Source organism: Canis aureus, chromosome 13, assembly GCF_053574225.1.
Source record: "Canis aureus isolate CA01 chromosome 13, VMU_Caureus_v.1.0, whole genome shotgun sequence".
Classification (NCBI taxonomy): domain Eukaryota; kingdom Metazoa; phylum Chordata; class Mammalia; order Carnivora; family Canidae; genus Canis; species Canis aureus.
The window spans coordinates 59,386,515-59,408,854 of NC_135623.1; the positions used below are offsets into that span (position 1 = coordinate 59,386,515).

At 37.5% G+C, this 22,340-nt stretch overlaps 1 long non-coding RNA gene across 2 annotated transcripts in view; it reads left to right on the forward strand.

Annotated features, from left to right (window-relative positions):
* Nucleotides 1-20,221, forward strand: part of LOC144281678 (uncharacterized) — a 74,770-nt gene extending 54,549 nt beyond the window's left edge. The window contains exons 6-8 of one of the 2 annotated variants that reach the window (XR_013350106.1): nucleotides 3,776-4,003; nucleotides 11,123-11,169; nucleotides 19,893-20,221. This is a non-coding gene — a long non-coding RNA (uncharacterized LOC144281678). The remainder of the gene's footprint in view (nucleotides 1-3,775; nucleotides 4,004-11,122; nucleotides 11,170-19,892) is intronic. The other variant, XR_013350107.1, reaches the window with a different exon arrangement.
* The last annotated feature ends 2,119 nt before the right edge of the window (nucleotides 20,222-22,340 follow it).

Here is a 22,340-nt window from a genome sequence, read left to right on the forward strand (position 1 = left end):
AGAGGAATGCTCAAACACTAGTAAGATGATTCTTATAAAAGTGTGAAAGCTACACAAAGATTTCTGATCTCCAGAGAAAGGAAATAAAACTCATACTAATTGGAACCAGTGGGTATTGATTACAAAGATTAAACAGATACTGGAATTCTAATTAAGATACATGTGTTCTAATCCTTGTTCTTTTTTTTTTTTTTCTCCTTTCTTTTTAATTGGACAAATCAACTCAATTTTTGAAATTTGGGAACTGAACAACCATGTTTATAGTTTCTTCTGCTTTTAACATTGAAATATTTCTTAAATGGCATATTACTTTTGCCTTTTATGCTGAAGGGAATTATTTTCAATGGAAAAAAATCGAATGAACATTTCCATGGAACTATATCATTTACAAAAATTACTTAGGATGCAGCCTACAAATGTAAATATCTGGAATCCATTGCCTGCTCCTTATGTTGACTCAGTAGTTTTCAGGTGGTTCCCAGAAATCTACATTTTTACTGATCATGCTAGATTATTCTGATGCAGGTGCCTTGAGGATTACACTTTTGTAAAGCATAATCTTGGTTAAGAAGGAAGTTCAGCCAAAGGTTGATGAAGAGGCTATCCAACACCATCTAGATACTCTAAACTAAGACTGTCTTCTAACAGAGATATAGAAAAATAAATTAGTGGAACATTTACTATTATTATATATAGTAAATTTAAATACTTAAAAATTACTATGAATACATACTTATGTATTTAAAATTACTATGAATACATACCTTTTTACTATTATTATTAGAAATCTTAGAAAATATAAGAGGATTATTAAAAGTTGGTGAGCTGGGGATCCCTGGGTGGCTCAGCGGTTTGGCGCCTGCCTTTGGCCCAGGGAGCGTTTCTGGAGTCCCAGGATCGAGTCCCCTGTCGGGCTCCCGGCATGGAGTCTGCTTCTCCCTCTGCCTGTGTCTGCCTCTCTCTCTCTCTTTCTCTCTCTCTCTGTCTATCATGAATAAATAAATATATAAAATAAATATTAAAAAAAAAAACTTGGTGAGCTTACTTGGTGAGCAAAGTAATGTTCACATAAAAGCTATTATATGAAAGAATAAATTTTGATAGTCCCCTAAAAATAATTAGAGCTATTTGTTTAATATACAAAAAGAGATTTTTATCTTTGAAAAAATAACTTCTTGAACGTCAAAATTGTTTAAATAGGTAAAAATTCAGGAGTTATTTTGACTTTAAGGGAGGTTTCTGGTTTCTGGTTATACTCCAGAGATCTCTGTTCTCAATTCTGTTCTCTATAGCATTATTTATCAGTCATAAATGATAAGCATTATTATAACATTTGGAAATGCTAGACTATTTTTATCTGATATCTCCATTCTTCTATTGATGCTACCTCCCTCATCCAATCAGCTAGGTAATCCTGTGTTTGTTGCCATATGGAAGGAATGTATAACAGAGAAAAGGTATTCTTTATTGGCTCCTGAGTTTAAAGTTTATACCTTGCAAAAAAGAGAAGTATTCAAACAAGATAATGCCTTTGTATAAATACACAGAAGAACACAAATTCCAACAGCTTCTCCTGGTTGGAGAAGGAGGCATGGGTGAAGAATAGTGATGTGAGTTTTGATGATGGTAGCTTCTTCATAAATGGTGCCTGGGCCCTGAGTTCATGCCCCACCAAGATGAGTGGAGGGAGTTGTGCCAGTGGGAAACTGTGTGCCCTTTCCTGATTGAAGTGTATGTCAATAGAATAGCTCTGGCTGCCTGTTATATCCAGGCAGATAGAAATTCCATGAACTCCTATCTCAGAGTCCATGAGCTCCATATTGGCAACGGAGCAGCAATCTGAACTGTGTGCTCGAAGAGTTGAGCATGTCACAGAAAGAGAAGTGTATCTGAAGGGGACTTCTGGAAGGGAACAAAGTATAGTACTTCAGGACCTGCATACAATAAGACCTAAGTTGTCATGAGCGTGAAGATGGCTCAACAGATTTCCACATGGTCAGATGACAACCTGAGCAGATGCGTTCCTCCCCGCCAGCCCCCCACCATCTTCCTCATATCTACTGACATCGTTCAAACCTTCCCAGAACTTAAAGGAGATTTTAGGTAATGTCAGCTGAGGGTCTTAAATTTTCAAAGATTAAATTTCTTCACTTGGGGGAAAAGGTTAACTTAAATTGGGCAATAAAACAATAAAGAGGCTCATATTTGCTCTATAGATGTATATGAAATTTAAGAAAGTAATGAAACTGTGTGAGACAGTAAATATGTAGGTGTTTGGCCCATGACCCCAAAATTAACAAATACTTGGAACTATGGGCCAAAGCTATCAAGATAATATAGAGATAATGTAAGCATAATATAAATATTCAAGTAGAATCTGAGAGCTTAGCTGCAGAGAGTGTAAATAGTGAAGAGCTTCAATGAACCTTACAATTCATTAATTAAATTATAATGACTAAAGAAAAGGATGGCCCTAATCGCCTACATTGGAAAGATAATCTAATCCTGGAGGCTGTGTGTAGGCAGAGTCCCTCAGTGGTGATTATGTTTTTGTCTTTTTTCGTTTTGATTTTGATGGCAGCTATTTGTAACGTGCTTTTGCTCTAAATTGGTTTGAGTTCAGAGAAATGTACCGAAAATGCAAAATAATAATAATAATAATGAGGTCCTATAGTCTATGAATAATATGACCATATGCCATATATCTAATTAGTTCAGGACAGTCTATTAACAACTGTTGTCTTAGTGATTTGCAAGTTTTACATAAAACAATGGGAAGAAAGGAGATTTGTTTTTTTCTGTAGGTAAGACAGTGCTCTGTGAAACTATTGACTCATCAGGTGGCTGTCCTGGAACACTAAGGGCTATCACTTTGAAGAGGAATTAAACTTTTCTTTGGTGTCACTGGATAGAATTAAGGCCACTTATGAAATACCTAAGAAGAGGTGTTTTAACTATGAAAAAAGAACTTTTTATACATTAAAGCTCTCTGCAGATAGAAAAGGTTTCCCCTAATTGAAGGGAGTTTACTGCCACTAGCAGGAGAATAAAAAGACCAAATGGTTTTTAGTCAGGACACTGCAGAGAGAATTCAAATATCAGGTGGATGGTGGGGCCAAATGAATCTATGATCTTTCCCCAAATTGATATTTTTATAGTATTTAGGTTTTGAATCATGCAGGGAATCAGACAAGGATTTGAAGAATAGAGAGAGGATGTCAGAAATCATTATATGTTACAAAGGCAGTTTCTGAAATGAAAATAGTTGAAAAAACTTAAGTATCTTCATGGTCTCACTTGTTGTAAACCAAAACATATTATTGCATTTCCTGTGCTACTTCTACCAAATAATGTAAAAATCTTGCCAAATACATTTTACACAAAATAAATAATCTGAAAACCAGAAATACTCTTTTGATGTATTCAACTGGCAACCTCTGACAGAAACTACAGCCCGTCTCTGGAACTTCAGAGCCCCACCAAAAGAGGGTCCCCAGGTACTGCCTTCCTTGGAGAGAAGAATGAGGACATGGAACATCTAGCACTTTCTGTTGCCTTTGTATTTATGTCTAGTGGTATGCTTTCAGGAACAAGTAACAGAAATCCAGCTAAGCCATAAAGATACTTACTCTGTTGCACAGCAAGAAGCCCAGAAGAAGGCAGTTACAGGTTTGGTGGATTCAATGGCTAATGCTGTCTGGAATCCAGGTTGAACTCTCTCATTCTTTTTTTTTTTTTTTTAACTCTCTGATTCTTTTTGGCTTTTCCTTCATAGCTACAACCTGGCTGAATAACACGAATAATCGTGTAAGCTGGATGAAGCAACTGCATAGATATTAGATATTGTTCACATATTATAATGTCTAAAGGCAAAGAAATATCTTATGTTGCCTCTTAAGATGGAGTAAACTATCCCAGAAGCCCCACAGCAGATTTACTTAACAGCAGACAACTCACTGGATAGTACTGCAAATGTGCTCATGGCAAGAAGAAAAAATTCCAGGTAAAGGAAATGGACTCGCCGGGAGTGGCTGGGTACTTAGTGGGTAAATGCATATTTAGGTTTGAGCAGATTCACAGTTCTCTCAGCAGGGAAGAAAAGTGATGGGGCACAGTTGGATCTCAGGTAGGTACCTAACAATGTCTGCTACAATCCTCTCGTGCCAGGTTTCAATGTCTGCTCTAACATGAAAATAGCTGGGTTCTTAGGGCTGCCTTAACAAAGTACCACAGGGAAGCTTGTAGGGAGGTTGAAAGCAGCAGAACTTTATTGTCTCACATTTCTGGAAGCTGAAGTCTGAAATCATGTGTTGACAGGGCCATGCTGTCTCTGAAACCTGCAGGGGAGTCCTTCCAGGTGTTTTCTTACCTTCAGGTGTTTGCCTTAGTTTCCTCGGTTTGTAGATACATCTCTCCAATCTCTGCTTGCATTATTACGTGGCAATTTTTTTCCCTTTTCCTTCTTTAAAGAACACCAGTCATATTAGATTAGGGCCCACCTTAATCATTTCATCTTAATGGCATCTATAAAGATTCTATTTCCAAATAAGGTCATATTCATAGGTACCTGAGTCAGGACTTCAGCATATATTTCTGGAAAGAAAAATTCACAATTCACAATTCAAGCCTAGCATCTAGGTAGTGATGCTCTTTTGGGGATCCCAATGCTATAAGTTTGCTTCTTCCTATATGAAACAATATCTGAAGTTTCCACCCAATGAGACAGCATAGTATATTGGAAAGAGCACTCAAAGAAGGTTTGAAGACTAATACTATTTGGGTTATTTTGAGAAGTCACTTATTTTCTCTGAACCTGTCAGTTTCCTTACCACATAAGAACTCCCCAATATGATACTCTGACCCAAAGACATTACTTTCTGATCTCTGTGGAGCCATCTATGGAAATGAATTGATCTAATCATCACTGTTTGATAATATTAAATATTAGAATTATTTAATTTACTCCTTTCTAGTGTTATTTCATGCTGCACTCTGATTATAAAGTCTTTCCATATGATATGCTTATATAATACATAAATTCTTCTTCTCCAAAGTTGTTATATTTCTCAGTGTAATTTGAACCACTGGCCTTTGAATGTTATGAAAAAATAAGGATTTTTGTGTGTGTGCGTGTTTCCAAATTGTCAGTTGTAGGACTTTATGATCTTCCCTGTATTAAGGAAGATTCTACAAGGCTCTGTGACATTCTCATTTCCATTAATATTTAACACCTTTACTTGATTTGCAATTTGCATTTTGAGATGTTTGTGGATTAATAAGAGAAACGTAGTTATTGGTTGGGATATTAAATTATGAGCACAATAGGAAGGTGTTGTGGCAAATAAAGTCATGTTATTACAGGTAGAGTTTGTAAAGAAAAACACCTGGACCTCCAGTTACAGGAGCAGGATGGTTTAGAAGAAAAGATGTCTTGACTTCCACTGGCCTCTTAAACAAAGGTAGACAAGTCTAGCACAGAACCAGCTGAGTTGGCATAAGGTGAGGGGAAGAGGCATTATCCATGAATGAGATCACTTGTTCTCATACATTCTTGGAGAATCACAAGGATTTAAAGAAGCTCAGGATAAAATAGTGAGACTTGGCTCTGATGTTGGGTCAAGACACACACCCAGCTTTAGTGACTATGGTAATTAATGTTTATGTCTGCCTGATACGCTTTTCTCACCTTCTAATTGAACATGCCTCGCTGTTCAGGGGTGCATCTATAACATAGGCTGGAAATGTCATATTTCCCTACTCTGGTACACTAGATTGTTTCTTTTTAATGCAGCATCATCCCCCTGGGCAGGAAACAGCTATTAGCTGTTGGTCTCTAAGGAGGGCATAGACTACTTGTATCTACTTGAGATTTGGCTGAGGAGGATTATGGACATAGAACAAACTCCCAGAAGGTTGGGCTATCCAGCATGAAAAACAATGGATAAAGACTTCCAGAGGGCAGGATTTGTGTCTATTCAAGGGCCAGTTATTATTGCTCTAATATAACATATATATTCCTAAAATTCACAGCACTATGCAAAATCATGCTATAAAATCATGCTTGATAACAGAGATTATCAAGAAAATGAGGCTAGGGCCACACCCCTCAAAAACTTTGTTAGTGACATATATGAATCAAAAGATAAGGACCTGATAAAATGGCAGCACAGTTTTATATGTACTAAATGGTTAAGAAATTCATAGATATTATGGTAAATTCATCACTTTACCCTGAAAAAGACCCAAAGTATGCTTGTATACAAGTGGGCGTTGAAAGGCGTGTGCGTTATTGTGAAGTGGTGGAAGAGGGTTATCTCAAATTGGACAGAAGATTCCAACACCAGATGTGGATGGATGTGGCTCATAACATGCAGTGAATGATGCTAACTGGTTGATGTTCAGAGATCTGAGTATGTGCAAGTGTGTGTGTATTTCCACAGTTTTCTTCAGCAAGATACAGTTTTCTGTGTTCGTCTAGTTTTTCTTATGGACTAGACTGTGCATAAGCAAACTTGAAATTAATGTTGTGTCCCACTTGTTCCCTAACATGTCAGTCATGTTGGAACACTCACGTTTTTAAAATAAGCATTGCAGCAGAAATGATTATATTCCTAGAATAAAGCACATGTTCTCTCCATCTAACTAAAGGTGTTTCATGGAAATATATTTGAATCAAACCTTTCTCATTTGATGACCTAACAGTTTTTGAAAAACTGATTCTCACCCCAAGTTTGTGTGAAAGCCATAAAACTAATACTTTGGACACACATTCTGAGAATCGATTTTGTATTGTGTGACATTGCTATGATACGCTGCTTGCTTCAGTAAAAGTAGGATTTGGAGCACTGGCTGGGCACTGGCAAGATTTATAATGCTGTTGCTGTGTGTTTAAAATGCACTTTGTGCTAAATTACTTTTTTTTTTTGCTGAGGAAAAATAAATTAATCACAGAAAAGAAAAAGGAGAAAAGAAATCAATTGTTAGTTGCCATAGTCAAAGATCAGATTAGTATTTCCCTTATGATGTTGATTCCCACATATTTCTAAAACTAAATCACCTAGAAAAATACTCCGCAGGGTGAATATTGCTTTGTTGTCTTCATTCTGTCTCAGGAAAGTGGCAAGCCCAAATAAAATGTGTACTAGTCTGCTAGGGCTGTCACAACAAAATACCACACACCAGGTGACTTAAACAACAGAAATATTTTCCTCACAGTTCTGGAGGCTAGAAGTCGGTGATCAAGGTGTTGGGAGGGTTGTTTTCTTCTGAGACCTCTCCCTTTGGCTTCCATTTCCCCCCTGTGTCTTCATATGGTCTTTCCTCTGTGTGTGTCTGTATCCTAATCTCTTCTTATAGGGATGCCGGTCATTGGATTAGGACCCACCCATATGACCTCACTTTACCGAGTTACTTTTTTAAAGGACTGGTTTACAAACACAGATTCTCAGGTACTGGGGGTACTTCAACATAGGAATTTTGGGAGGACACAATTCAACTCTAATGATATGTTGAAGTGAAAAACATTTTTAGGTTAAGTATGAGGCTGGACTTAGATTTAGAAGGGCTTAGGTCCAGGTTCTTTAGTCACCAATTCTGTGATTTGGGGTAGTAATCTAATATTTCTAAATTGTGATGACTAATTGTCATCATTTGTCTAAATCTAATTGTGATGACTCTAATGGAGCAGGGTATCTCTCCCAAAACCCAGAAAATAGCTGTCCATGACTGAGGTTCTCACTTGTTCTCATCCTCCTTCTTCCCAATACTATTCCTTTCAGCCTGAAAAGCAACACACAGTCTCTACAGAGAGAGATGAATGTCTTACTGGAAAGTTTAGAGTAAATTTAAAAGAGAAATACAAATTAAGAAGAAAGAGATTAAAATTCTATTTTGCACTTTCCCTTGAATCTCAAGAAAGAAAACACTTAAAGACTTTTGTTCTTTCAAAGGAGGGCATGTGCCCCATGACCACTTTCTTTACTCCTGTCTTTACATCCAGCCTTAAGTTCATGTTTTGTCCACCAATTCTTCCCTTTTCATGTCTCTCTGCTCTTAACTCAAGTTCCTTTGCACTGCAAAATTCCACTTTATCCATAAGAGTTGACCCACACCACCCACTCTGTCACCATGCCCCAGGACTCCAGAAGATTCAGGAGCAGCACAGGACATTAGCCAGCAGTGTCTCAGCTCTGCAGAAAACAGAGGTGGAGATCATTGATCAGGAGATGATTGTGGGAAGGGGATTTGTTCAGTCTAATGTGCAAAGATGGACATTGGTTCTTTTTGATAGTCTACCCTTATACTACTCTCAATGTGTCGATTCTCCCAAGGAGAGATGTCCTTTCATTTTTTTCCCTGGGAAGCAGAACAAAACAAAGCAAAAAATAACAACTCACATCGAGGAGATTAGCAATGCTGCTCCCACTACCATGTAGAAAAAAATGTTTTCTTTCTTTGAATTCTTTTTTCCGAGGGTGGCAGGAAGAAGGTGACAAGGGGAGGAGGAAGGGTGCTGCAGGAGTTGGAGTCTGCTATCTCTGTGGCTCTGGGAAGGGTTTCCATCTCAATTAATAAATAGTTCAACCTATCAAGTATCTATAACAATTCTAATTTGTACATACCTAATACCTTGGCCAGAGGATACTTTCAATTCCTTGAGATGTGAACCTTCCCAGCCTGGCTGTTTGCTTCCTCAAAGCCATCAAAGAAGAGTCTCCTCTCAAGATGGATGTTACAATCTGATATAATGTAATCATACACATGTAATCACATATTCTCATTACCCTTGCTATACTCAATGAGCCAGAAACAAGTCACAATTCCCACCCACAGTAGAGGGGAGGGTGCCATTGGAGGCCATGAATGCCTTGGTGGGGATCATGAAGCTGGGGCTACCTTAGAGTCTTTCCTCCACACGTACATACATATTTCCATGGGGTGTCTCATTTATTCATCACAATAGCTCTATGATGGAAGCACCATAAGTGCCTCTATTTTACAGATAAGGAAATTCTGGTCCTAGGAAGATAAAACAATTTGTCCATGTATATGCACTGGAGTTTTGATTCAACTTGAGGCATTTAGAAATTAAGGTTTATTTATATAGAAATTGAGGCCTTTATTGGGTTAGCTTATTACTTAATAATTAGTAAAAATCATAATAAAATATATTGCAAAACATCTTTTCACCTATGCTAGAAATAATGTTTTAATAGATTATTAATTTATTTACTACATATTATTATTATCTATTCACACAAGTAGCAAATCTCTCAAGGTTAAAGCAAGTTTGAGACTGAAATGATCTTTTGTTGGAGTATTTGTTCTATTTTAGTGAAAAATACAGATTTCTAGTATTTTATTCACATATTCATATTGTCTACAAGACGGTGTATGTTACTGATACAGTTTTACACATAAAAGATATATTTAAACCCAGAGATTAAACTTAATTAAAATTTTCATTAACCTTGTTTCAGCAGACTTCGAATAATTTTTACCACATCTCTAAAAGGAAAATGAGGCAGGGAAAGACAGAAATGACCTGATCCTTAGCATTTAGTTTGTAATTAGCTATAGGTTACTCTAAAGTGATGCCATGGCACATATAGGTCATTGCAATCATGAGGAGTGAATTTTTATGTCATCATTTGAGTTCTATGAAATATAAAATAAATGGCTGAAAGTGAGGCCTTTGTACAGTAAATAACATGTGTTGCAAAACACTCGACTTACCAAAGTACCACGTTCATTAGTGGACAGTTGGTAGTATTTTGCCCAAAAGCTCAAAGCAGATAGCGGTAACCACTACCTCTAATACTAGCTTTCACAGATGGAGAGTGTCCACCCGCACTCGGAGCCTGGGGAACGTAGATATTGACAGGTCACAGTGAAGGATTGTCTATTTAAATATCTTCAGGGAAATATTTCATAAATAAATAGCATTGGAAAAAATCAGCATCATGCCCAACAGTGAGCAATAACTTAGGTATCATTGAAAGTAAATCTGGGATTGGTGAAGCGATTTGCTCAGGTGTATGGCAGCAGGTACAAAACAGAGCCAGGATCTCGACAGCTGGGCAATTAGACCCGAAAAACCTTTATCCAGTGCTTCTCAATCTGGTGCTCATAAGAATCACCTGCACAGCTTTCAAAAATTATAAATATTTTGGCCACAAAGGAGACTAATTAAATCATAGTCTATGGATAAACCATAGGCTAGGGATTAAAGCACTTAAATAGTTTTAAAAAGTACTTCTGGGAATTTCTAATGAGTAACAAGGGTTGAAAAGCATGGTTTTATCCTATATTACTGTCTTGCCCATATCACTAAATTTTAGCACCGCGTCAAGTTCCTCGACTACGGCTCCTTTGCTCTTATTTTTATGTTTTATGCTCTTGTTTTTATTGTTTGCTTTTTAAATTTCATAGTTAAAAAAATAAAAAGTGAATTTCATAGTTAAGAGGACATACACATTATGTATTTTGGGAACCATATTCATTCAGATTAAGCCACAGATGCAAATTCTCATGGAAACCTATCAACCATAAAAGGGGTAACAAAATGTGCTTTTTTTTTTTTTTAAATAGCAATGTCATCTTAGTTTCTACTTATTTGGTTTTACCTCCTTTGCGTTACTTAAGGGAAAGATTTCATTTCTCCTGGGTTCTGAATTCATGCCAGTAAGTGGATATTTTTCTAACCCCAGTGCTCATGTCCTTTAATAAATGTTTTAAAGCTTCACAAAACAGGGATTTAAACTGCCCAAATCATTTTGGGATTAAGTCCAAGTTAATCATTTGTTCAAATGTCAGCACAAACTGCAATTTTAGGGCAACTTTAGGTGGTTCATTTACCTCCTTTCTGAGCATTAGATAAAAGAGTTTTCCTGGTCTTTTGATAAGAGTTTCACATTGAACTTATTAAAAAAAAATAAGGCTTAGAACATGGAAACAGTGAATTTCTAACTGTCAGTGGTGTTGAAGAAACCAAGAACCAAAGTTTGCCTTAATTAACTCTAGATACAAATTAACTAAGATATATTACTAGGCACTCTGCTGAATACTTTTAACTTATTGTCTCTTTTATTCCTCACAAATATCTTATTCTTATTTTTCAAAGGCTATTGTTTCCTCTTTATGGGTGAGAAAACCTAGGTCCCCAAGCCGGTGAGTAACAGAGCTCAGATCTATATGGACAGGGATATTTGGGATATCATACATAACACTTAAAATATGTATATTTTTTCAAATCCCTACATTTAAATTTGTCTTGGGGAACCTGGGTGGCTCAGTCGATTAAAAGGCTGACTCTTGATTTTGGCTCAGGTCATGATCTCAGGGTCCTGAGATGGAGCCTGCACTGGGCTCTGTGCTCAGCAGGGAGTTGGCTTGGGTTTCTGTCTCTCCCTCTCCCTCTGTCCCTTCCTCCACTCGTGCTCTCTCTCTTTTTCTCTCTCAAAAGTAAGTAAATCTTAAAAAATAAATACATTTGTTTTAAATCTTTGAATCAAGGTATGTTTCATTAAGTACACAGTCTAAGAAGAATATTTTTATCATGTAAAGCAACAAAAGACTGTGGATTAAGGAAATTTCAATTTGGAAATTGAAACTATATTAACCCATTCTAAAAAAAGTTCTCCTTCAGCCTTAAAAACTCTGAGACATAGTCATATAGAAAAGGATTTTAAGAACAACAGCAAGAGTCTGGAAGAGTCTGTTTGAGGGTGTACAATTTGAGAAGTTCAAGAGATGTGAGGATACAATGAGAACTTTCTGATATTCAGTCATTGCCAATTTTAAATAATTACTTAGAATAACATAAAAATCATCCCACAATACTAAATCTAGCCATGACTGATTTTTGTTCATTATGACTAATTAATTTCAAAAATATGAAATTGCACAGAATAGAACTGAATTATTCTGAAACTGTTCTCTAGTAGGCAGAAAATTTTAAAATATTTATTTTTTTGAAAAGATTTTACTTATTTATTCATGAGACACACACACACACAGAGACAGAGATATAGGCAGAGGGAGAAGCAGACTTCCTGCAGGGAGCCTGATGCAGGACCCCATCCCAGGACCAAGTACCATTTGCAGATAAGCAAATTGTGGTTTCCACATTACAGATTAAAGAGAGATGAAGAAAAAAAAAGAAATGATGCAAAGTTTGGTAAAATCTGCCCAAGTATTTGTTAATATACAAGGGAAATGCAATCAGTGCAAACTGCATTACGTAGAGAGGAAAGCAAACCATACGAGATGCTGAGCCCTAGGAAACACACTGAGGGTTGCTGGAGGGTAGGTGGATGGGGGAGTGGGCTAAATGGGGGATGGGCATTAAGGAGGGCACTTGATGTGATGAGCACTGAGTGTTATACACAACCGATAAATCACTAAATTCTATCCCTGAAACTAATAATACAGTATATGTTAACTAAATTGAATTTACATAAAGAATTAGAGTTTTTAAGAGCTGAAAGAAAATAAGATTACTCTAGATGAACATGAATTAAACCTCAATAAAGAAAATAATTCTATCTGTATTAAAACCAACCTCAGCTCTACCATCTAATCATGCCTTTTAATATCCAAATCTTAAAAACCTTGTCTTCAGTCTGTTTTTCTCAGTATTGCTGAGAAAGTGGAGCGATCATTTTGCTTCATATTATAAGGGGTTTTAACGTTGGTTAAGACAGTTAATTGCACTATCTAGATGCTAGTGACTTGTCAGTGTTTACACATAATTTTTGTTAAAGGCCTGGTCTAAAGTGTAGTTGCTACTGAAAGCAACAAGACAGTAAACTACCAGTTACTTCTGGGTAACGTTTCTAAGCGTGATACATATTAGTTTTCTATTTGTTGAAAGAGATATGCATTGAACTCAAACCAGTTTAAGGCCCAGAAGAGCATTTAACTGGTCACATGAGAAGGACAGAGGGTGGTACCTCTGCCCCTCCATTTCCCAGTGCTGCCTCCAGCTGGGTGGCTTCATTCTCAGGGAGACTCTACACCATGAATGTCTGCTGGGAGTTCAAGGAGTCCAGGGTTCCCATAGTGATCACATATCCCGGTTCACTTAGGACAGTCTGAGGTTGTAACTATTGTCTTGCACTATGAATGGTCTCCCCTTTCACTCGCAGAAGTGTCCTGCTTGGGTAATAGAGAATTTGGCCACCCCACCTTATAGCCAGTGTAACCCCAAGGCTTGTGACCTAAGTGCAGCACAACGTCAGTTTTGTCATGCAGACTCCCTTTAAAATTTACTCAGTGACAGTACTTTCTCCTACTCTGGTTGGATACTTAGCTCCTATGATGACTTTCCTGCTCACTCTGAGTGATAGGCAGTTCTGTGGTCATGTGTGGTGACATGAGAGCCTCAATTTGGTTATAAGAATGTGTCTATTCAAGAGTTTAGTTTCTCTCTTTAATCTTTCTGCAAACGTTCCACCTCTCTTCCCCTTCTACCAAGAGGTTGGCAACTGCCCACCTTGGAAAAAAAGTGCGGTCATCTGCTTTTCTCCTCATTCACATCTTTCCTCATGGGTTAACTACTTTTTCAAACACTCCAAGATGAATATAAGGGAATAGAAGAGATGAGCGGGGTGAGGGTAGCTCTTAGAAGGCTGGGTGTCTTCACATGCTTCACATATGGCAGCTGGTTAAACCGAATCTTTTGTCCTTCACGTGCTTCTAATTTATTTGACTGGGGCTCACTGAAATTTCTTTTAACCTGGTTGATGTGTCTAGATTTTAGCTCATTGCTAGTAAATTCTTTGACTGTCCTTAGAGGTCCAGTATTCATATCCCACTTCTTGCTGCTATGCTCTCTTCACCTTTTCAGGCAACCATGTTGAGCTGGACCCTGAATAACTCTGAACTACCTCCACTCTCTTCTCTGTGATCCATTTTGGTTCACAAGAGACACTCAATGTGTCTTATACCTTGTTACACCCTTAGAGTTCCAGGTGGTCCCAATGTAACTCCCTCTATCTTTTAGCACAGGCTAATGTAGCTCTTAGATGTGAATCTAGCACTAGTCCTGTGCCTCCCAATTGGGGCAACTCTTTGAGAGGTCCCATGGAAGCCTCCTCCATAGGCCTAAGTGAAGGAGTTAGGTAGAGTTAAGGACTTCTCCCTTTTGGGTAGAGTTAAGGACTCACAGGATGGCAACAAAGATCTCCGAGGAAATTACAACATCCTACCTTTTTTTTTTTTAAAACTTTGAAAACTTTTACAGAATTTGTCTGGTGAAGGGGTCAAAGTGTTGTTGAAGTTTTCCTTGACCATTTCCTTTATATAATAAGCTGGCTTGGGATTTTCACATTTCTTGTGTCTTATTATCTCTGGAAATTCCAGTTAAACATTTTATTACTTTAATGATCCTAGAAAAAACACAATTCTCTTTCCTCTAATGTGCAAATAATAATTTTCTTTGATCTTGTTTGGGACACGTCCCCATAGAGAGAGGGTAGTTTAATGGTTCAGTCTTGGTCATAATCCCACTTCTCTGATGGAGGAGATGGATCTGTATGTGTAACAGCTCTACTAGACGAGGCAGTGTGCGGAAGCATGGACTTTGAGGAAGCAAAAAAATGGCAGTAGCTATTTGTTTCTCTTAATTGTTTTCAAATATAATTCTATATTTTCAGAGATTCTTTTAAACTAATTGAGACTTTATTGACCAGCATATGGGCTATCTTGATGTATGTTACATGTAAACTTTAAACAAATATATATTTGATGTTTAGGATAAATTGTTCTATAAATGTCAATAAAGACAAGTTGATTGATATTGTTGTTTGAATCTTCGATGAACTTATTGATTCTCTCTCTACTTGGTCTCTTAAGTACTGAGAACGAGGTTGAAATAGACAACTATACTTGTGGATTTTTCCTTTTCACTTTAGTCCATTCAGTTTTTGCTTCACATCTTTTGAAGCCTATAGAAGCATATTAGCATATTATGCATTTAGGATTATTATAACTTTTGATAAACAAAACACTTCATCTTTATTTTAGAAGTCCCTCTTTGTCTATGCTAGTATTCTGTGTTCTTAATTATGCTTGTTCTTATTTTTCTTTCTTTCTTTTTTTTTTTAAAGATTTTATTTATTTATTAGAGACAGAGAGAGGCAGAGACACAGGCAGAGGGAGAAACAGGCTCCATGCAGGGAGCCTGACATGGGACTAGATCCCAGGTCTTGAGGATCAGGCCCTGGGCTGAAGGCGGCGCTAAACTGCTGAGCCACCCGGGCTGCCCTTGTTCTTAGTTTTCATTAGCTTTGGAAACTTTCAGACATCATTTTTTCAAATGTGTGTGTGTGTGTGTGTGTGTGTGTATACATACACATTTTTCTTCCTTTTGATTAGTTTTGCTTGCTTTAACTTCAGATTCACTGTTCCTCCTGCCTACCTTTGCAGGGTCTAATTTCCTGGTAATTTCATCTTGCAAAATTTTTTTCAAATACTATATTTTTCATATCTAGAAGCTTCCTTTCTCATATATTCCATTTCCCTCTTAATTATGAATGTGAAAGTGTCCATTTACATCCCTGGGAATATTCAGAACACTTAAGATAACTGTATTAAGGTTTTTGCCTGCTAATTCTATCATATTTGCCATTTCTGTATCTGTTTCTATTATATGAACTTTCTGCTATTATGAGCCACATTTTCCTACCTCTTTGTTTACCTATTTTTGACTGGATGCCAGATATTACAATTTTTACATTATTGAGTGCCTAATTTTATTGTATTCCTTTGATTAGTGTTGGAATTTGTTTTCGTAGGTAGATGAGTAACTTGTGAGACAGTTTGATACATTCGAGGCTTGTTTTTTAGCTTTTTCCAGGGTGGCTTTTCTAGCTTTTCTAGTATCCTGTGTCCTTTGTTTATTTAGCCCCACTTCTTAGTCATGACCATTTTTTGAATCTCAATTGACTGCCCTGTATATCAAGTGAGTCCTCTAAACTCTAGATAGCGAGAACACAAATGATTCTCAGCCCCTGTATGAGCTCTGAAGAGTTTTTGTCTTACGTTTTTCTAGTAATTCTTCTTTCCAATGCTTTTCCTTTTCTAGTCTCATGAAGTCTCATCCTATGTATGTACAGGTTACTGTTCAAAGCCTCAAAAGACAGATTTTGTAACTCTTTCACTTAAAAAATTCCCTCTTTTTTGACATTCTATCCTATAGATTCTTTTTTTTTTATAGATTTTTACTTATTCATTCATGAGAGACACAGAGGGAAAGAGCAGCAGAGCCACAGGCAGAGGGAGAAGCAGGCTCCATGCAGGGAGCCCGACGTGGGACTCCATCCTGGGACTCCAGGATCACGCCCTGGGCCAAAGGCAGGCGCTAAACCACTGAGTGACCCAGGGATCCCCCTATCCTATAAATTCTTGATCCCATCACCTCCCCAAAATCTGAGCATTGTCTTCTCAGCTCAGTGAGACTAATGGACCATGTTTAGAATTTTACACTCTTCTCCTATAGTCTTGAAGTTTTGTCTAGGAAAAAAGCTGGTAGAACTATAAAGCTCATCTCATTTACTTATTTTCTACCAGGGACAACTGTACTGCACTACTTTCTAATCTGTAAGTACAGTTGTTTTCTATGTTTTGTTCAATTTTCTAGTTGTTTACAGCAGGAGGGTACTTCCAAATTTTACTTCCGCACAGAAGTGGAAATGCTGCTATCAGTAATCTTAAAAATAACATGTCCTCTATGATTTTTCTTTTATTCTTTATAAGCCTCGCATATGCAATTAAGGAAGTGTCTTTTCTTTTAACACAAAAGGTGCTCACATCCACTTGTCATAAAAATTTGCTTGAATGCAGTTCATTACACAGATGATTTTCTAAATTTTTCTTCATCTTGAAACAATATAATTCCTCAGTGGAATAGACAGAATGATTTTATTTGGATTTTTTTCATTGTTGTATTTCTTATACAGCTGGCAAGATTAATTTTTCAGCAATTTGTGTGTCTTATAATGTTTGTGATTCTTTTATTTTGAATCAATGAAATCTTTGTTCTTATGCCTAGATTATTTTTAATATTCTAGGGAAACAGTCTCCTTTAAATCTGGGAACCTAAAAAAAAAAAAATAAAAAAAAAATAAATAAATCTGGGAACCTGAATACATATATTTGATCTTTTGTATTTTCTTTTTGCAAAATGCTAAGTTAAGCTTTTTTTGTTTTCAGAGTTCCTGTATTAGAGTAGGAATGTTAGTAACTATCCATTTTTATTCAAAATTAGAAAACAGGGCAGCCCAGGTGGCTCAGTGGTTTAGCGATGCCTTCAGCCCAGGGCGTGATCCTGGAGTCCCGGATCGAGTCCCACCTCGGGCTTCCTGCATGGAGCCTGCTTCTCCCTCTGCCTGTGTCTCTGCCTCATTCTCTCTCTCTCTCTCTCTCTCTCTGTGTCTCTCATGAATAAAGAAATAAAATCTTTAAAAAAAAATTAGAAAACCCAATATTAAGTATTGACTTGAATATTGGCACATTGAATATTTAAATTATGTGATATAGATAGAAGCATGCATAGATGAATAGATTCTTATGACATAACACCTATAAATTTGAACTAATGAAATTATTTTATGATAATTTAAATAAAATAAGTAGCCTAATAGTGATGAGATTTACCAAAATGGTGAAAGACTCTTAGTAAAGTTAAGGACATAAACAAATTATAGTATCTCCTCAATTTATATGTTTCTGTATTCCTTAGAAAAGTCAGAATGTTTTAAAACTGTGCAAAAAATACTTTGTACTTTTTATATGATAAAGAAGTAATTCCCAGGCTCAACTAAGTTTTCCCATGCACAATTATCTGTGGTACACTGTAGTACAAAATTATTGGTACACAGGATATTTATAGTAAGGATTTGTTGTGATAGTTCAGGATGCCTAGAATCCCTTAATCTTGCCTACTAAATGGAAATAGTGCCCTCCCAATCCCCATTCTTGTGTCCTTCAAAAAATCATCACAATTTTTTTTTTTAGAAGTGTCCTTTAGGATGGTATCACCAGCAGTGTGAAATATTATTCAAGAGTTAGGGAGAAATAAATGTTGGCATGTATTTATAATGCATCAAACCATTCATTCGTCCCTTTAAGTATCTTTCCTAAAAGAGAATAGAGAACATTCTTTTCACCAGGATATTGAGAAAGACATTGGTGAGAACAGCACAAAATTCCTTGAGAAACGTGGTGGGGACTATTCTTTGTAGAGCAGGGATCAATACGGAGAGGCTGCCATCAAATAGGCTTCCTGATTCCAGTAGGAGATGATGGGATCCTCAATGTAAGAAGCCAAGCAATAGAACTTAACTGTTAGAGGAAAGGTGAGTGTCCTTTCCGTAACAGGCATTTGTCCTAGAAGAGTAAGCTGAACATTTCAACCTTACTATAACTAGTGGCTAATCAGCCGTGGGATTCCTGAGACCAAAAGAAGTGTCATTCCTCTAATTTATTACCTAAGTTAAATTATATAACTTCTTAATCTCTGCCACATTGCTCTGCTCCCTACCCTCCACCATAAAAAGAAAAGAAACAGAAAAATAAAACTGGAACTTATTTGAGTTCCCATGAGGGGAAGCCATGGACTCTAACTCAACTCTTGGGCCTGAGTCAGTTCCTAACTCTTCAGTGAGAAGAAAGTTTGTAATCCATGGGGCTCAGCAGCCAGAAGCCATTGTGCTCCATTAATCACAGTCAAGGTTAATTAGAGTGATTTGGTTTAAGGAGGTTGGGTCACAGCCTCTGACTCCAGAGTGTACTAATCATCCCAATTTCTGAAGGTATGGTTGGTGTTGATCTACTTGGCAACTCTCATGGCCGCCACATTGCTTGTCCCTTCTGTGAAATGAGAGATACTGTGAAGTGCCAAGTAGCAGTTTGTGGGGCCCTCCTTCCTTGCCAAAAACGAAGACAAGGAAGTCTTAGGATATCACAGATATTAGTGCCACCATCAAACACAGAAAAATTCAGAAGCAGGGATTCTTCTATTTCCCCACTTAGTCCCCTATTTAGTCTGTTCAGAAATTGAATAAGGCAATAACTCCCATTACAGGTGATCACGGCATATTCCATTTATTATTTGGTTTTCTAGAGTAAACCAGAACAGCTTCCGGCACCTGGAATTCAGCTTTGGATATCACATATTTTATAATTTAATTGCAGCAAGTAGAGAACATCAGAAGAAGTTTGCTTTTGCCTGGCAGCTATAGCCATACCCCATCAGTCTCCTGCCCCTCAGAACTGTGTCAGGTCCCTGACTCTGCACCACTGTAAATCAATGGAAACTGATTATTTCAGCATACCACAGGATTATGCATGTGCTCACGTCACACTGATAGGACCTGCTGAGAAGAAATGTCCAGTACTCTAAATGCTCTACTAAGAATGAGAAATAAATCTCATGAAAATTCAGGGTCTGTTACTTTAGTTATGTTTTGGGGTCCAGTGGTCTTAGTTATGCAGAATTACTACCTCTTTATCATGTAAGATTAGTTGCATTAACTGCTCCTAAAAGTGATATACATCAGTCACTTGGTGGATGTTTTCAGATTTTAGGGGTAACAGAAAACTACATTTGGTCATATTTCCCCAAACAATTTACCAACAATCTAGAAACTGTTAAATTTGAATAGAGCCCAGAAAAAGAGAAGCATTTGTGACTAGATGACAGATGTGGAAGCTGATATCACTTGGCTCTTTTGATCCAACTGATCTAATGATGCCTTTATATGTCGATGTTCTGTAAAGCCTCCCCCAGGCCCCAACAGGAGAATCACAATGACAGCCTCTTAGGCTTTAAAGCAAAGTCGTCTTGGTCAAAAGTATTATTTTGAGAAACTGCTTTTGGTTTTTAATAGGAACTATGAAGAGAGGGACCACGTGACCACAGGACACCATGAGAACATGCCAACTGAGCTTCCCATCATGCACTGTTTGGTTTTTATTAATCCACTAAACCCTAAACCTGGGTTTGGTCTGGATACAATCATTGGAATTGCCTGGAGCAAGTTTAAATACTTGTCACGAAAGCTGCTGGGCTTCATCACTTTGTATCCTAGCTGCATCCAAGCCTGAGGCGGTGGCCACTTGACACCAGGAGCCACTTAATGCCCCTTTGGATCTGGAGCAGAGAAGCAAGGCCTGGGGGTGAGGGGCGGGGGGGGGGGGGGGGGGGTGGAAGCTGATACTGAGTGCCTGCACCATCTACTCGGTCTTCACTATTCAGAACTTGTAACTAAAATATTTAAAGAAACTGATTTTAAATGTAAATTAAAGGGCAAAGGTTCTCAAAACAAAACAAAACAAAACAAAAAAAACCTAGGGGTAACTCATCTAGTTCCTAGTGGTACCTCATCATCAAATAAATGTGTTAAAAGCAATTCTGTGTCCTGAACAAATAATGAATCTACAAGTTGCAGAAGCAATTGGCTCTTGCCTTCGTGGATGTATCTTGCAAGAAGTTACTATGGCCGAGTTCAAAAAGGGTGTTGCCTGTGTTCTTCTCTAGGATTTTGATGGAATCTTGTCTCACATTTAGATCTTTCATCCATTTTGAGTTTATCTTTGTGTATGGTGAAAGAGAGTGGTCTAGTTTCATTCTTCTGCATGTGGATGTCCAATTTTCCAGCACCATTTATTGAAGAGACTGTCTTTCTTCCAATGCATAGTCTTTCCTCCTTTATCGAATATTAGTTGCCCATAAAGTTCAGGGTCCACTTCTGGATTCTCTATTCTGTTCCACTGATCTATGTGTCTGTTTTTGTGCCAGTACCACACTGTCTTGATGACCACAGCTTTGTAGTACAACCTGAAATCTGGCATTGTGATGCCCCCAGATATGGTTTTCTTTTTTAAAATTCCCCTGGCTATTCGGGGTCTTTTCTGATTCCACACAAATCTTAAAATAATTTGTTCTAACTCTCTGAAGAAAGTCCATGGTATTTTGATAGGGATTGCATTAAACATGTATATTGCCCTGGGTAACATTGACATTTTCACAATATTAATTCTGCCAATCCATGAGCATGGAATATTTTTCCATCTCTTTGTGTCTTCCTCAATTTCTTTCAGAAGTGTTCTATAGTTTTGAGGGTATAGATCCTTTACATCTTTGGTGAGGTTTATTCCTAGGTATCTTATGCTTTTGGGTGCAATTGTAAATGGGATTGACTCCTTAATTTCTCTTTCTTCAGTCTCATTGTTAGTGTATAGAAATGCCACTGACTTCTGGGCATTGATTTTGTATCCTGAAGGCAAAAGAAACAAAAGCAAAAATGAACTATTGGGACTTCATCAAGATAAGAAGCTTTTGCACAGCAAAGGATACAGTCAACAAAACTCAAAGACAACCTACAGAATGGGAGAAGATATTTGCAAATGACATATCAGATAAAGGGCTAGTTTCCAAGATCTATAAAGAACTTATTAAACTCAACACCAAAGAAACAAACAATCCAATCATGAAATGGGCAAAAGACATGAACAGAAATCTCACAGAGGAAGACATAGACATGGCCAACATGCATATGAGAAAATGCTCTGCATCACTTGCCATCAGGGAAATACAAATCAAAACTACAATGAGATACCACCTCACACCAGTGAGAATGGGGAAAATTAACAAGGCAGGAAACAACAAATGTTGGAGAGGATGCGGAGAAAAGGGAACCCTCTTACACTGTTGGTGGGAATGTGAACTGGTGCAGCCACTCTGGAAAACTGTGTGGAGGTTCCTCAAACAGTTAAAAATAGACCTGCCCTACGACCCAGCAATTGCACTGTTGGGGATTTACCCCAAAGATACAAATGCAATGAAACGCCGGGACACCTGCACCCCGATGTTTCTAGCAGCAATGGCCACTATAGCCAAACTGTGGAAGGAGCCTCGGTGTCCAACGAAAGATGAATGGATAAAGAAGATGTGGTTTATGTATACAATGGAATATTACTCAGCTATTAGAAATGACAAATACCCACCATTTGCTTCAACGTGGATGGAACTGGAGGGTATTATGCTGAGTGAAGTAAGTCAGTCGGAGAAGGACAAACATTATATGTTCTCATTCATTTGGGGAATATAAATAATAGTGAAAGGGAAAATAAGGGAAGGGAGAAGAAATGTGTGGGAAATATCAGAAAGGGAGACAGAACGTAAAGACTGCTAACTCTGGGAAACGAACTAGGGGTGGTAGAAGGGGAGGAGGGCGGGGGGTGGGAGTGAATGGGTGACGGGCACTGGGGGTTATTCTGTATGTTAGTAAATTGAACACCAATAAAAAAAAATAAAAAATAAATAAATAAATAAA